This window comes from Ailuropoda melanoleuca, chromosome 8, assembly GCF_002007445.2.
Source record: "Ailuropoda melanoleuca isolate Jingjing chromosome 8, ASM200744v2, whole genome shotgun sequence".
Taxonomy (NCBI): Eukaryota; Metazoa; Chordata; class Mammalia; order Carnivora; family Ursidae; genus Ailuropoda; species Ailuropoda melanoleuca.
Window position 1 is genome coordinate 20,269,024 of NC_048225.1, and position 16,206 is coordinate 20,285,229.

Here is a 16,206-nt window from a genome sequence, read left to right on the forward strand (position 1 = left end):
ATATGTATGCATACCATTTGTTTAATTACAATTTTCTTTTCTCCTAAACAACCGAAAAAGTTCAAGCAATAACAGTACAAACCAGCTGCCCAATTGCCTCTTTCTTTAATGTGTAAAATCATTTGTTATGCTGTCTGATAGAGGTAGGGTAACAAAAAGACTATGGAGCAAGGAGTGATTTCAGGAGATGGCATAAAATTTTCATGTCCATTTTATAGTCAAAACTTCTTCTGCCAGAGAGTCCTGAATTGTTTTATATACATTTTCTCATGTGTGATTATTTGAGCGCTTCTATAGATCTGAAAATGTACCCGAAACCTAAGTGATTGTTGGTTATTAGCTGAGATTCAAAAGCTACCATTGTTCTATTCTGCTAACTGGGAAACTGGGTAAACAAAAATTTCCCCCAGTACAATTGTCACTTGTTGAACCCTAGTTACTGGCTTTCTAAGGTCATCCAAAATTACCACCATGATGTTCCAGATCATAATATTTACTTGATGCTATAGACCAGGGGTCAGCAAACTACAGTCTGGGGGCCTCATCTGGCCAACCATGTTTGTATGACCTGCAAGCTAAGAATGAATTTTACATTTTTAAATGTTTGGGGGAAAAACAAAAGAAGAAAACTGTGAAAACTATATGGAATTCAAGTCTCAGTGTCTGTAAGTAAAGTTTTACTGGAACATAGGTGTTCTCGCAGGTTGTCTATGGCTGCTTTGACTTTACAACATCAGAGCCGAATAATTAATACAGAGACTGTGTGGCCCCTCAGCCTGAAATATTTACTGCTGGGCCCTTAAGAAAAAGTTTTGAGCCTTACTATCTTAGAAGTCCCTAATGATGGTGCCTGGGTGGCTCAGTGGGTCAAGCATCTGCCTTCAGTTCAGGTCATAATCCCAAGGTCCTGGGATCAAGTCCCACATCGGGCTCCCTGCTCAACGGGGAATCTGCTTCCCCCTCTCTCTCTGCCCCCTGCTCATGATCTCTCTCTCACACACACTCTCTCGGTCTCTCTCAAATAAATAAATAAATAAATAAATAAATAAATAAATAAAATCTTAAAAAAAAAAAAGAGGTCTCTGATGAATCAGGTCCCATGGAATGTGGGAACTGAAACAAACTTTGGAAATCATGTTAATAAAAAACAAAACAAAGACTAACATGGATAGAGACAAATTATTTTTGCCTAAAACCATGTAGTCTGTGGACAGAGCTGGTATTAGAATCCTAGTTCCATCGGTCCAAGGTTTCCTTCATCCATGCTGTGTCTTTTCTCATGTAGAGCTTATCTTACTTAGGATAGGATAGGTGTTGTATAGTCTGGAGGCAAGGAGAACTCATCAGATCTTTCTTAATTCTGATCCCAAGTCTCATCCAGACAAATACGGTGCACTATAAGCAGTTGATGGATTCTTGGACTTGCATTATTTCAGCCAGTATGAGTTGTCTTCTGTTTTTCCTTTTCCCCCCCTCATTTCTCAAAAGGTATATAAACATGATGAAAAACCTTCTCACTTCTACATTCTTTTTCTCTTTTAAAAAGTCTCTTTTTCTCCTTCACAAAGGAATTCAGAGGTGGCTGAGTTTCTGTTCCAGTCTAAGTTTCTTCAGAGAGATCAGGATGATTAGGAAGCCATAGGACGCAGAGTAATTACTCTGGAGTCCTCGGATGGACCATATGTGCAAAGAGGGGTGGGTATGTGCCTATGTAGGCTTTTCTGGGGAAAGTAGCCATAGCTTTCTTCAGATTTTCAAGAGCCCATGACCCAAGAAGATTCAGAATGATAGATATCTAAAAAAGAGATGTGGCTGTGGGAGAAAGCTGCTCAGATGTGTGGCAGGGAAGGACTGACCTGGGTTCTCAGGTCTGTGAGACCTCAGCTGATATAAGGGGAGAACTCTCTGCCTACTTTCCTCAGCCCACCCAAGTTTTTTTTTTTTTAACCTTCTCTGCCACTCATAGAGGTGATAAAAATTCATCAGATTCACATAACGGTTGAACTCCAACGGTGATGAAATCCCAGTATAATTCTCTCCAAAGAATGTTCTGATTAATAGAAACTGCAGAGGAACGAATTTTAAGAAAATAGCAAATGGGATTGTTTTAGCCGAGGCAAGCCGGGAGAGTGGGTGCCAGAGCCGAGCGAAAGATGCAAACAGCCCCATTGTGCAGAGCTGACAGCTCCAATCTGGCCGTTTATTTATTAAACGTCTTTCCGCTGTAAATTATTGAGCCTGGGTTCTGGAAGATGAGGGAGCTGACAGGATAAGACAATAGGATAGGAAGCAAACCTGCACAGCCTCCTTAAGCATTGGTGCAGCATTGTGTCTTACGAAAGCCTCTGCTTCCCCGGGTCTGGGGAAGGGAGCGAGTTCCCTCTTTGGTGGGACTCTGAAACGGATGAGACAAATATCAGGCTTTTGATTTCTGAATTATTCGTCCATTCTTAACAAATCAGAATGTCCTTCAGAGAAAATTCAACCTGTTGGCTTAACAACTGAGAGCCAGGTATTTTGTCTATTTTCTAAAAGGACTGCTTCGCTCACACAAGGAAGAAGCAAATTAAATGTTTTAGTCGCAGAAAGATTGAGTCCATTTGGCATATTTGAGAGCTGGGAAGGTTTCTCATGCTGGAAGGCGTTCTAAGGTCTATTCCTTAAGCTGAAGAACAGGAAAAAGCTGGTTGGCAGAGAAGCAGCTGAATGCAGTTTATGCTAGTAATCATTTGAAAAGCTGGAGTTCTGGAAAATAGGAGAGGAGCTGGGCCGGAGGGCAAGAGACTCCGTTGCCTGGTCAGGCACTGCGTACTGGTTGGCTCAAGGCAAGTGATCATATGTCATTAGTGTGGATGCCTAGGGTAGGACCATTCGTTCATGGGCTCATTTATTTGACAAATATTTATACTGAGTATTACCGGATGCCTTGCACTGTTCCAGACTGTGGGGATAAAGAATGAACAAAAAAAGTCCCTGCTGTCGTGGAACTTACATTCTAGTGGGAGAAGCCAGATAATCAACAAATAAATATGTGAGCCACCTGCTGGTTTCAAGTGCTATGAAGAAGAAAAGCAGGATGAAGGAATAAAGAATAATGAGGGGCATGTAGATTGAGGGGTGTTATTTTACACAGGGCCTTGAAGGAAGACCTCTCCATTGAGGTGACATCCAGCAGTGGCCTGAAGGAAGTGAGAGAGTGAAGAGCCACAGGCCCAGCAGGCAAAAGGCCGTTGGAGGGGAGGTCTGCAGGCATTGTGCAAAAGAAGAGCAAAGGAGGCCAGTGTGGTTGGAGCTAGGGGAAGTGCACAGGGGGCCTGGGAGGCCTTGAGCTTTCCTTTGAGTGACATGGGAAGCCAGTTGGAAGCTTTTTGAGCAAAGGAGTGACTTGATTAGACTTGCCAATATCAACCACAGAATGAGTATGCCAAATACCAGTTCGTACAACCTATGGTCAGAATGGGGCCTGATTCCCATAATACCAAGCCCTTAACCAGTTTTTGGTGATTCCTCCCCAGTATGTGGAGTGAGAGGGCTCATTTCTTTTCTCCTCATCTCTAGTGGGGTTAGGGGTGGGATTTCTTTGTTCTTTGTAAAATGGCATCCTCTCCTGGAGAGCGCCAAGGGTGATGATAAGGTGGAGTTTAATGTCCCTTTGTTCTCCTGCAGACTGGGAGGAGGATATAAAGCCTCGAACAGCAGAAGGATCTGCCACTGTTTGCCACTGGCCCCAGCCTCTGGGCTCACTGTCCAGGCGTTCTTTTCTGCAGAGCTGACAGAAAGCAGCCAACCAGCAAGAGAAGGATTCTGTGAGTTCTGATTTCCCCAATTCCTGTGAAGGAGAGGCCGGCAGCCTGAGAGGCACACACCAGGCAGCTGTAGGGAGGATATATATGGCAAAACTCAGCTGGAGCCCCTATAGGAACATTTGGTGGGCGGGAGAAGGAAACTCACCATGCTTTCTGGGAAAGTGTGAGAGTATTAGAAGAACCATGGGGTTTCTGGATTAGCAGATGTGTTGAGGCATTGTTACAGCCCGTGACAGGCCTGAGCCCCATGCTTCCTTGGCATTTTGGAACAGGGTCAAGCTGAGCTTGTAGGTAGTGTAGCCACTGTTCTTGGGCTCTGAGTGAGTGGAGATGGCCAGAATGGGGAGATTTTAAAATATGGGCACACATCTTATTTGAGCTCCCAGCTACTCAAATTGAAAGGCTTTTTATAGGTTGGTGCTGTGTTCTGGGATTGAAAGACGTCATACTTAGGAAGGAGATCGAAGAGGTAAATCGGGATTAGGAATGTAACTCTCTCAGAAGCAAACAAATATCTAGGTATGGCCCAGCTTGAGAGGAGAGTCTCACAAGTATTCCACGTTTTTTAATGGCCAGGAGCCCTGTCCATAAGGAGGAAAAGAAGCCTTGAGGATTTCATTTCTGGGATTTTCTGCCCCTGAACCGTGTTTTGCTAACCTTTGGGACACTTGCCAAACTAGCCTCGATAGAAAATATTAACATGAGTTTGTAACAAACTCAGAGGTCCTGAAGGCAGTAGATGTGATTTAAGTTAATCTAATAAAGAAATGATGATAAATAGAATTGGTTCTTTGATTGCTTTGCCAACATATTTCCCTGGTTGAGATAGGGGAGTCAGGGAGCATGTAACTGGGGGACAAGGAGAAGAAAGGAGGGGAGTGACAAAGGGCAGGGGGCTTGAGGAATGAAGCCAGTGACACCAGATTCCTTAAAGAAAAAGAAAGAACGCTGTGTAATTATTTAGGTGGGCCACGGTTGAGAAGGACGGCCATTCCCTGAATTGGTCATTTCTCTGAACCCTTGTTTCTGGAGATGATTGCCCATTTAGTGAACTCTAGATTCTGTCTGACCCTTGGTTGTGTTTTGACCTAAGGAATAAAGGCCTGATGCAATTCACTTCAAAAACTGAACATCTGCCATCCATCAGGCAATGTTCTAGAAATGGGAGGTACAGAGATGAGACATAGTCTTTTTTTTTTTTTCAAATTGTTCACATTCTGCTGTTTGAGACAAACAAGAAAAAACACTCTGCAATAAAGGCTGCATCAGAGGGCAATCTGGGGTGCTTCCTGAGTACAGGGCAGGAAATAGAGGAGTCAGGGAAGGTTGACTCTTGGATAGGGTCTTTATGGATGACTGGAAATTAGCCACAGAGGATAAGATGGAAAGGGTTCCAGGCACAAGGAACAGTACGTGCAAATATTTAGTGGTATGAGAGAGAATAACAAATAGGGGACAGGAGAGGAGTTCAGAGCATCTGTGGTATGGAATGTGCTGGGGCCGAAGGCATGGGAGGTGGGTAAGAGCAGAAGATGAAGGGGGGGGGTCATTGGGATCTGTGTCATGAAGGGCTTGTATGACATGATGAGGAATTTAAAGATTTTTATTTATTTGAGGAAGAGACAGAGAGAGCAAGCAGGGGGAGGGGTAGAGAGAGATGGACAAGCAGACTCCCTCCCCACTGAGCAGGGAACCCAGTGTGGGACTAGATCCCAGGACCCCGAGATCATGACCTGAGCCAAAGGCAGATGCTTAACTGACTGAGCTACCCAGGTGCCCCGACATGATGAGGAATTTAGATAATTATTCCACAGATTCTGAGGAGCCACTGAGAAATTTCACAAGGGAAGGTATTTATATTTTGTGTATATAAACAATCTCTTCTGTAAGTCTCTTACAGATATCTACCTAGTCATCTGGCCTCTGCTGGACTCTGTTCAGGGTTGGAGAGCTCTCAACCTCCCAGAGCTACCCACTTGATTGTTCAATGGCTGTAAATCTTATAAAGGTCTTTCTTACACTGAGCCAAACTCCACCTCCTCATAATTCATACTCACTGGGTCTAGCTTTGCCATTTGTAGCAACATATAAGAGGCCACTTTAAAAATATTTGAAGATACCAAGGAAGCCTTCCCTTAGTTTTTAGCTTTCCAAGTTAAGCACACACAGAGTTCCCTTGTTCTTGATTTATTTTATCATTTCTAGACTCCTTTACCATCTGGTCACAGCAATCTGGATAAACTGTGGTCTGTTTGTTCATTTGTTTGTTTTTAGGCTGGACTTGAACTGTGGCTTATTAAAGCATCTTTTAGAATCTGGTGCTAGAATACCTCATAATACATCACATAAGCTTGGAGGAGAGTGACGCTATTCCTGCTTCTTTTGAGCAGGACTCTCCACAACCATCAGGGACTCGTGTCCTTAGATGGTCACTGGTCACATCTCACTGTCTGCTTTCAAAGCTTATGATTAACTGAAGCTTCTAACTCTTCAGCGCATTTATTACTGCCAAGTGAAATCTCTGCCCTGCTCGGTATGTGCAATTTATTTTTGAAATCTAAATATAGGACTTTACATTTACTTCAATTTTATCTTGTTAGTTTTCCAGACTACTAGATTGCAGCCTGTTAGGTTCATTGTTAAAGTCTTGACTCTTTTCCCTATGATATTAGTGGGTCTCCTTGCACATTTGATAAACATTCTTTGTATGTTAATTCAGATCATTATTAAAAATGTTGTCTAGCATAAAACTTGGCAGCATTGGAAACCTCCTTCTTGTCTGGGTATGTGTTCAGACAGCTTCAGTTTTGCCTAATGACCCATTTTACAGCATTATTCATAATGATAACTTTGAAGATATATGTGTTTGGCGTTGACGCCCATTCAAATCAATAAATGTTTATTGCTGACCCCCTATCTGCTAGGTTCTGTGTTAGGTGCTGTGGACACAAAAATGATCAAGGCATCAGTGTTGTCTTAAAGAGCTCACAATTTAGCAGAGGTGATAACCATATATACACCAGCTCCAAATTAATATGTATATAATTAAATATGCATTACGTCTAATTTGTATTAGAGGTATATATGTTTTTCAACGTAAAATATGATAGGTATCATATATATTACATCATATTCCACATTAGCAGTATGAGCAAAGTTTACAGAGGACCTGGAGGAAAGGGAGATTACTTCTTCATGGGGGAAAAAGGAGAAAGTCGTCACCGAAGAAGTGACATTAACTAAGCCTTGAGAGATAGATATGCAGTATTTTTGTGAAATGAGTACAGCATGGAGATGGGGGATATTCCGAGTGAAGAAATGGGATAAGCCAACCACAGAGGAATGCATGTCTTTGGAATGGTTCGGGAAGAGCAAATATCCTAATATGGGTGGAATGCCAGGTTCAGGGACAGGAGTGATGCAATGGGAAACGGGAGGGCGTGGGATGGGGAGTGTGAAGGGTCTGGACCTCCGTGTTGAAGAGTTTGGGCTTCATTCTGTAGCCAACTCAGAAGTCTTTAAGCAAAAGAATCAGTGGAATGATCTAATTTATCAACGTCATAATTCTACTGTACAGGGAAATGAGTTCATTTGGGCAAAGCTTATTCTTAGTGAGCCTGCGTCTGCCTTAGTAGTAACTGACCGTAAGCGTCTGTTTAATAAGCACCTCAATCTTCCTGTGTTTGTTGTGCTTCTAATTCTTTAGCTTCTACACATTTCCTGACTGCTGCTTTGACTTCTGGCCTCTTGCCTTTTTTTCTCCTTAGGCATTTGTGCTCTGCGTTCTGTTGTCTATTTGTTCACCCACAGCCTGCTCTGACTTTTACTCCTTAATGTGTCCTCTGGCTGTGGCTTCTGATCCCCAGCCATTCCCTGACTCTCAGAGCTGGCCTTGTCTTCATTTTCGATTGTTCGCCTGCTTTCCTTTCCCTGGGGGCTCCAGTGGCCTCTGTGTGCTCTGTTCCATCCTGGTCTAACCTGCTGTCTTCCTTTGCGCTACCATCTTGATCTCAGTTCTTCTATTCTAGCTCCCCAACCTGCAAGTTGTACCTGTTGGTTCACTGTGGTTTCCATTCTGGTGATAAAATGTAATCTTTCCTTTCTAGAAGCTATATGGTACCGTTGAAGAGACAGGACTAACACACAAGAAACTATATAAATTACAATTGGTTGACCAATTGGATGTATGAACCAGAGGTGTATGAGTTTAGAGAAAAGGCTGAACTGGGAAATTCAAGAACCTTGCGAGGAATGGTTCTTTCTAGTCAACCCCCTTTTTTAAAAGGGTTGGATGTTTGAGAGACAAACCTGTCTTTGGAAGGTGGGGAAATGTAGGGCGGAACTTCCTCTGGACTTTCCTATGATTGGCCCCAAAGCTGCCTATCTTAGTGGAGCTGCCTTGTCTGTGCCATCTAGCGGTGGTTGCCACCAGAAGCCTTACCCGCCTCAAGGAGAGAGCAATTTAACGCCATTTCCAACTTAAGCACCATATCTACAGGGCGTGAAATTAGTTCCAGCAAGCAGCAAATTTGTTGCTAATAAAAATATTTAGCGATTCGCTTGTCTTTAAATCAGCAGCCGAATATTCTTTTACTTGCATCAATGCTTGTTTCTTCCAATTCTAATATTTGATAATCAAGCTCGTGTTGTTTAGCTAAAGCTGTGATATAGCAAGTTCTTCAGCTCTGCAAAAATTTGGGCTTCCCGAGAAGGAATTTTTATCTCTCTCTTTTGGTCAGAAATAGGCCTAGATGTTCTTTGGATCATGGAGATGGAACACTCTCACTGGGCTGGAGGTCTAAGAAATAAGTTTTCATTTTCTTCCGTGTGCCAGTATCAGCCCCCGAGTCCTTGCACGTGGAGTATCTGGAGCGCTAAGAGAAGATGAGATTTCCATCTCATGTTTAGACACAGCTTTACTCTGTCTCGGTGCCAAATGCATTTTAATTTCTTTTCTGTCTCTTTTAGCCTCAATCTACTTCAGAGTGAGGGTAATCTCAATAGTGAAGAGATACTGTAAGATATTAAAACTTCTTTTTCATTTATTTAACAAATACTGGCTGGGCACCTACCATATACATTCCTTGCTCTAGGTCCTTCTTTGGATCGGAAGTATTCCAAGAAGCCTCCGTGATAGCTAGGTGAAAGGCTGACCTGGCAGGTGACACCTCTTCTTCAGCCAGGTCACTAGGATAGGGGGTCTCATGGACTCCTCTTTTTTTCTTTTCCTTATGGAGCGCCTAGAAGAAACTAAGAGCAGCAGACATTCTATCTCTCAGCCCTCAGTTAGCCTAAGAGTCTAAACAGATCACTTCAAAGTCCAAATAATTTAAAGAGTGTAGAGGCACCCTGGGGGCTCTGTCTTCTGCCCGAGAGGAGCCCTGGCCAGATCATCTTTCTTTAGCTCCTGGTAGAAAGCAGTTTTGATCGTCCTGACAGGAAATCAAGATGTGAACAGCTTCAGACATGCACAACTATATCCTTCTCAGAACCAGCCAACACGAGATGCTGGTGAAAGCAGGGCTGTTGGTTAAGAAAGGGACCTGAGCAGGCCTGGTAACGGGGAGTTAGAATCAAAGACAAAGTAAACCAGCTAGCGAACACTAACTTCAGTGTTAGAGCTACTGGAGGGGGTAGATCAGAGAAAGGGAGTGACAACGGAGAATGACACTTGGCAGTGGCCAAGGACTAGCATGGAGGTTCGGGAAGGGGGTAAGCCCTCTGTGTATAGCCGTCGGAGGTGCAGAGGTTTGGGAATCAGAGCTTTGGGGCTCTATCCTTGGCCTTTTCTCTCAGGTACCTTTGATAAAGCCCCTTCTCCCCCTTGATGTCGGGGGTGGGGGGGGAAGAACAGATGAAATTTACTCCCTGTCCCAGATCCTCTTACTACAGCATGAGAAGGCTGGGCTGGTGACTCTTGTAGAGGGCTGAGAGACACTTCCCAGAGGGATACTGTGATGAAAATCTGGATTTCTGGAGAGCACAGCAGCATGATGCATTTAAGTTATATGAAACAAGGCTTTTCTAATGGCAAGGGATATAAGACCAGATTAAGTGGAGCCACTTGCCCCGAATGAGATTTGTAACCCCCATCATGCTCAATCTCAAAGTCCCAAATATCCGTTACTCAGTGAGGGTCAACTGAAGGTTCTAGTGTTTGAAATCTTGATGATTTTATCTCAGCTATAGAGTGAACAGGAATCATCAGATGTGAATTGTTGGGGAAGCACAAAAAGTGATTAGAAGAATAAGTTCTATCTAATAAGTACTTAAGCAACAACCAGAATCATGATCGGGGGGAAAAAACCTAAATACGTTAGTAGTGAAAATAGAAATAAAAACATTCTCCAATCCTGGACCTGCCTTTCTCCTATGTCAATATGTAATTGAGAGACATTCTGGGAGTGAGTGTACAAGGAAAACAGTGACTTGGAGGATGTGGATTGAATGTTGGTAAGGGCAGCTAGGATGGGGGAGTGGGGAACATGAGCCAGATGATGGAGCCATGAGAAGAACTAGAAAGAAAGGAGGGAGCTGGAAGGTGGGAGGCCTGGAGCCTTCCGTGAGCCCCTTGACCTAGAGGCAGAGCTGACAGAGGCTGGGGAGAGGAATGATGGGATTGGAGCAGGGATGCGGTCTTTCCCTGTCCGGTATCTTGGTCCCTTGGCTCCCTCCTAGCTGCTTCTCTTCTCAGTGTCCTTCAGGTAAGCTGTTTGTACCTCCACTTCCCATTGCAGCAGCCTTGCCCCTGCCAGCCACAACAGGCAGGAGGTCTCAAGCCTACAGCCCCCTTGCTGTCAGGAGCCAGAGCTGGGTCAAAGGTCAGACTGGTTCTGAGGATGGATTAATGATGCTTGAAAGTGTCTAATCCCCCATCTGTTTCTTGGGCATTTTTCATAACAGCATCAATCACAGTCCAGTCATTAGGTTTCTGTGAGTTCTCCATGAATTCATGCACATGCAAGGTAGACACTTCGCAGTGCTTCTGCCAAGTCCTGATGAACACAACCCTAGGAGGTTGATAATTCCAAACCTCGGCTGAGCAGAGCGTATGATCAGGGATTAATAGTCAAAAAGGCCTTGATAGATAGAATGAGTAATGCTCAGAGGCACTCAATCACTCTAATCTCAGAAAGAGGGGCATGGCTAACATGCTGGTTCACAAAACGGACTTGCCATCTGCAGAATTTCTAAGGAGTTAGGTTGCTGATCTCATTCAAAGTAGTTATTTCAGAGGTCATACATCAAATACTTGACTTCTGTCTAAGGAAATCTTAACCACCTTCCTAGCCCTTAGCACTTAGGATTTGGATTGTTGAACTCAAGACTGAGTCCTGTGTATTAAGGGGAAGAGAGACATATGGTGCAGAGCTGTCAAAAGAAACACCTTTGCTAGGATACCCATGTTCCAGAATTGGGAGGTCATTGGAAGAGTGTCAAATGAGAAATGGAATTGATTTTAGAGGTCCCCTAAAGGCGTGGAATCCTGATAAGAATAGATACTTGTGTTAAACTGCCCGGCTTTAAATCCTTTCTCTGTGTGTACTGGCTGTATGACTTTGGGGAAGTTACTTAACACCTCTGTGTTTTTGTTTCCTCAGTGGAAAGCCTGAAAAAAGATTCCTACCTCAGAGATTTGTTTAAAGTAATAAATGTTAGATATTTATACCTTTAGCAATTGATTCATGACAATGTTTGTAAAGCCCTTCAAAATGAGACATTCTACTTATATGAGCTCTCTCTGCTTAATGTAACTAGAAAGCTTCAGAAAACCATACCAGTCAGATTCAGATTTATGTTATTTAAGCTTGGGTTGGCCTGTGCAGCTGCTGAGCAATCCTCCTACACATTTCTTGTTGACTGCTTAGTGAAATCGCAATAGTTGTTCTAAAGCAAGGTTACTCCATCTGGGTACAATTAACGTTTGGGACCTCATCACTCTTTGTTGCAGGGAGCTGGCCTGTGTTTAGCAGCATCCTGACCTCCATGAAATGCCACTAGATGCCAGTGGCACCTCCTCCCCCACTGTGACAGCAAAATAATAATAGTAATAATCATGTCTTCAGACATTACCAAAGTTCTTCCAGGGGATGAGGATGGGAGCGAGGGTAGCGGGCAAAATTACTCCTGGCCTAGAACCACTGTTCCAAAGCTTTTCCAGCTTCTTCCAGCTTGCAACAGCCCCCTGCAGATACCTACTTCCATTTGATGGTTTATGCCTCCCAGTTCCCATCAAAAGAACTCACCCAATCTAGGGTTTTTCACTATCCCTTTCTTCCCTTTCAAAATTCATCTGGGTGCCCCCCCCCCCGATCCTTTTCTCTTCTCCTTCAGTCTGGACTTGTCCTCTTTTCCACAACTAATTGTTGCACTCAGGTCCTTTTATAAAGTCCGCCCAGGTACTCTGGCGCTCACTTCCCTCAGCCGTTGCTCTTCTCAGCTCCGCTAGCCATTGTCACTGCCTGGCCTTCCCCTCTGTCTAGATGCCAGTTCTAGGACGCCTTTTTGTCTTCAAACATCTTTAAGTATTTAGCTGTCCTCACAAAGCTACCAGCCTTTTTTTTTTTTCATTTAAATCATGTTTCTCTGAAAAACAACAACAACAACAACAACAACCACAACAACCCACAACAACTAATATTTGTGGAGCCCTGACTAATTGCGAGGCGCTAGCAGGAAGAATCCTCTCCCCCAGCCCCCACATCACTTTTCACAGGGCACACTGTGGCTGTTTCCCCTCCACGCCGGGGCACTGATTTTCCTGGTGCTCACCTAATTGCCCGATCCAATGGCCTTTTCTTGGTCTTCAGCCCTTTACTTCTGTGAGTCCCTTAACACTGTTGTTGACCATCCCTTGGTTAACTGTTTCCGCCCTCGGATTAATTTCTCCAGGCTTTGATTTGATTAGCTGAACATCAGAGGAATTAATTTAAGTGATTTCTGAGACCCAGAACCTCACACATTTGAGATGCTCTCAGCTTCTGTTTGCTACCCAGCTGCAGTGCCTCCCGAAGCCACAGAGGGTGCGGCCAAGGAGGGCGTGGCCAAAGGGACCCCACTGCCCAGAACACAGCGAAGCCACCTTTATCTTCCTTCCATGCAGCCAACTTTCTCCAGCTTTGCTTTCTCCCCGAACACCGTTATCATGGTAACCCAGGCTTAAAACCATGGAATGATTTTGTCTGTTTCTTGTTGGTTTTAGGCTTCCTTTCTCCTTGTCCTACACATTTACTGGGTCCTCAGCCCAGCTTCCACATCCTCCAGAATCCATCCCCTCCAGCCACTGCTCTAAATCAAGGCCTGATGACCTTTCTGAAATTAAATTTCTCTTCCTGTATCTAGTCTGTGTTTTCTAAACAGCATTATGCTTCTCATGCTTGATTCCACCTCCCCAACTTTGCCAACATCATTGTCTTCTTCCTCTGGCAGATGTTAGTTTAACTCTCTAACATATTCCAACACAAAAATACCCACTTCTCTTCCTCGAGCCTCCTAATTTAGTTACTAGATAATTTTGGGTTAAATTGGCATTCAGTATTTATAGTATTATGACTTTGGAAACATTGCAGCTAAGCCCTGTCATGTACTGTGATTACATTTCCCTTCTGTATAGATTATTTTTTTAGTTAATATTGGTGTTTTAAAAGTTTGCCTAGTTTGATATGTGCCTATCACCAACTCTGCCCCCAAATTTTCTAGAACTATAAATTCCCTCCAGTTTGGCCATGGGTATAAGGTAATTTATCAGTTCCACAGCAGTTCACTTTTGTTTTATTTTTCCTGAGATTTGCCACCCAGATCATCTCTCTTCCTGCTCCAATCTGGACAGGTCAGTCTTAAGGCCCGTGGCACTTTGCGTCAGCATTTTGGGAATTCCTTTCGTTCTTCGCCCGTGTGAGCTTCTGAATTCCTGGGTCTCATATCTTCTTCTTTCCTAGTTTACTGCCTATTTCAATGATATTCATATCTTCTCTAAGCCTTCACAGAAAGGATTTACAGGAACAATTTTTTAGTATTTGTATTTTTGAAAATGTTTTTGTTCAACTCTGATTCAGAATTTGTCAAGATATGGAAATGTTAGTTAAAAGTCACTTTTCCTCCAAAATTTGTTTATTTTATTATTTTTTAAGTAGGGTCCACAGCCAACATGGGGCTTGAACTCAAGACCCTGAGACCCTTAGAGCAAGAGTCGCATGCTCTACTGACTCAGCCAGCCAGGCACCCCTCAAAAATTTAAAGACCTTGTGCTACCACCTCTTTTATATCTAGGCCTGGTGTTAAAAAGTCCAATGCCATTCTTATTCCTATTCCTTTGTCTGCAACTTTTTTCCTCTCTGGAAGTTTTAAGGATTCTTTCTTTCTTTCTCTCTCCCTTCCTCTCTCCTTCCTTCCTTCTCTCTCTTTAATGTATGTTTTATTGACATATAATTCATGTATCATATAATTCGCTCACTGAAAGTGTACAATCCATAGTTTTTAGTATATTTACAGAGTTGTGCAACCATCACACCAATCAATTTTAAAACATTTGATTATCTCCAAAAGAAACTGACCTTGGACCCATTAGCAGTCCAAACTCACTTCCCTTCAACCACCTCCACTCCACCCCTAGGCCACCTCCAGTCTCCCACTGTCTCTGTGGAGTTGCCTCTTCTGGACATTTCATAGAAATGGAAGCACACATATGTGGTCTTTTGCGACCAGCTTCTTGTACTTAGACAACCTCGTCAAGGTTCCTCCGTGTTGTAGCATGTCGCAGTGCTCATTCCTTCGTGTTGCCAAATCATATTCTGCTGTATGAACACCACATTTTGTTTATGCATGGAGAAGTAGATGGATATTTGAGTTGTTTACACTTTTTGGCTATTATGAATAATGCTTCCGTGAATAGGGTTTAGTTACCTGATCTTCTGCCATTTCTCAGTGACAATCCCTCGTGCCACTTTGTCGTTTGTAGTGCTGGGCACCCATAGACCCTGTCAGCCTGGGCAACTGTGGGCTCTAGTTCTGGGAAGTGCTCTAACATTATTTCTTCGCATCAATTCTCTGTCCTCTCCTTCTGGAATTCCTATTAGTTAGATTGGGGACCTTCTAGGTGGATCCTCAAATGTTCTTCCCCCTTTCCTTCTATTTTCCATTTTGTTTTTTGTTTTGCTCTATTTCTGGTGAGAGCTTCCCAGCCGTCTTCCAGCTTTTCTGTTTAGTGTTTTATTTGAGATATTTTATTTCATTGTGAAAAAGCTCTTTCCTGCTCTCTGTTCTCTTCCACGGCATCCTCTTTTTTTTTTTTTTTATGAAGACAGTGTCATCCCTTGATTCTCTTAAGTTTTAGTAACTCTATTTTTGAATTTTTCTTTCTGCGTTGCCCGTTTCCTTAAAATTCCTTTATTTTGATTGTTCGGTGTTTTGTGTTAGAGATTTCACTAAAATTTTCAGTAATTATTGCCTGGTAGTGTATTTAAAAATGATGCCCTAAGGCTCAGGAAGAGGATCTGTATGTGCGTGCGTGTGTGCATGCGTCTGTGTGTGTGTTTGCAAGCGGTGTGGGGGTACTTAGTCTTGGTGACTAGTGGGCCTATAGCAGACTGATTAGTCAGGGTTCTGACCATTTATTTGGGGGCCCCCCAAATCTCAGTGTTGATTAGTCTTTTCTCTTGAGCTGCTAAGTTGCCCAAGAAACGAATTCTCTAGTCTTTTCCCTCCGGAGGTGAGTATGAGCCTGGCTGCTAGCATTCCACGACCCTAGCCAGGGAAGGGGACCACAGGATCTCCCCATTCGGTGTCTAATCTTTCCCTTAACTCCTCTGGTTTCAAAATGGTACCTCATTGTTTAGCTGTGACTCTTGTCCCTCATGTGCCTCCTCCAATTCACTCTCTCCAGGGATGTCCCATCATCTGCTGGGGATTTGGCGGGGGGTGGTTTTGGGCGGCTACCTGGCTGCCCATTTCCAGCCTCAGCCAGGTCCTTGGCCTAAGCGGGCACCTGGCGCTTCCAGTTCCAAGTCAGATTTTGTTGACACCTCCATCTGCTGTTGTCTCCTCTTGCATAGTCTTTGTCTTTGTGGATTCATGTCCTTTTTATTCGTGCAGTCATTTTAGTTGTATTTTATGAGGGAGTACAAATAACAAGCATGCCTAGTCCACCATGTTTAACTGGAGTCCTAATTGCTTTTGATTGAGCTATTCTATCAGCCACACACTCATCTGTTTTAAGTTTGTTTCTACTTTGACCCAATCCATATGTTTCTGCCAGATTAATCTTTCTAAAGCATGGCTCCAATTATATAACTCCTCAGTTAAAAATCCTTCACTGCTTCCTTATTTTACTGTAGAATCCTAATGTTAGAAAAGACTTTACAAATTCCCTGCTCCCTGCCTGATGCACACATCTTCTGTCCAC

At 43.4% G+C, this 16,206-nt stretch overlaps 1 protein-coding gene across 2 annotated transcripts in view; it reads left to right on the top strand.

The window, feature by feature from the left end:
* Positions 1-16,206, top strand: part of PKNOX2 (PBX/knotted 1 homeobox 2) — a 315,083-nt gene that overhangs the window by 2,013 nt on the left and 296,864 nt on the right. For both annotated transcript variants that reach the window (XM_034666040.1, XM_034666041.1), the window contains exon 2: positions 3,667-3,806. The gene's annotated coding sequence lies outside the window, so the exon portion shown is untranslated. The remainder of the gene's footprint in view (positions 1-3,666; positions 3,807-16,206) is intronic.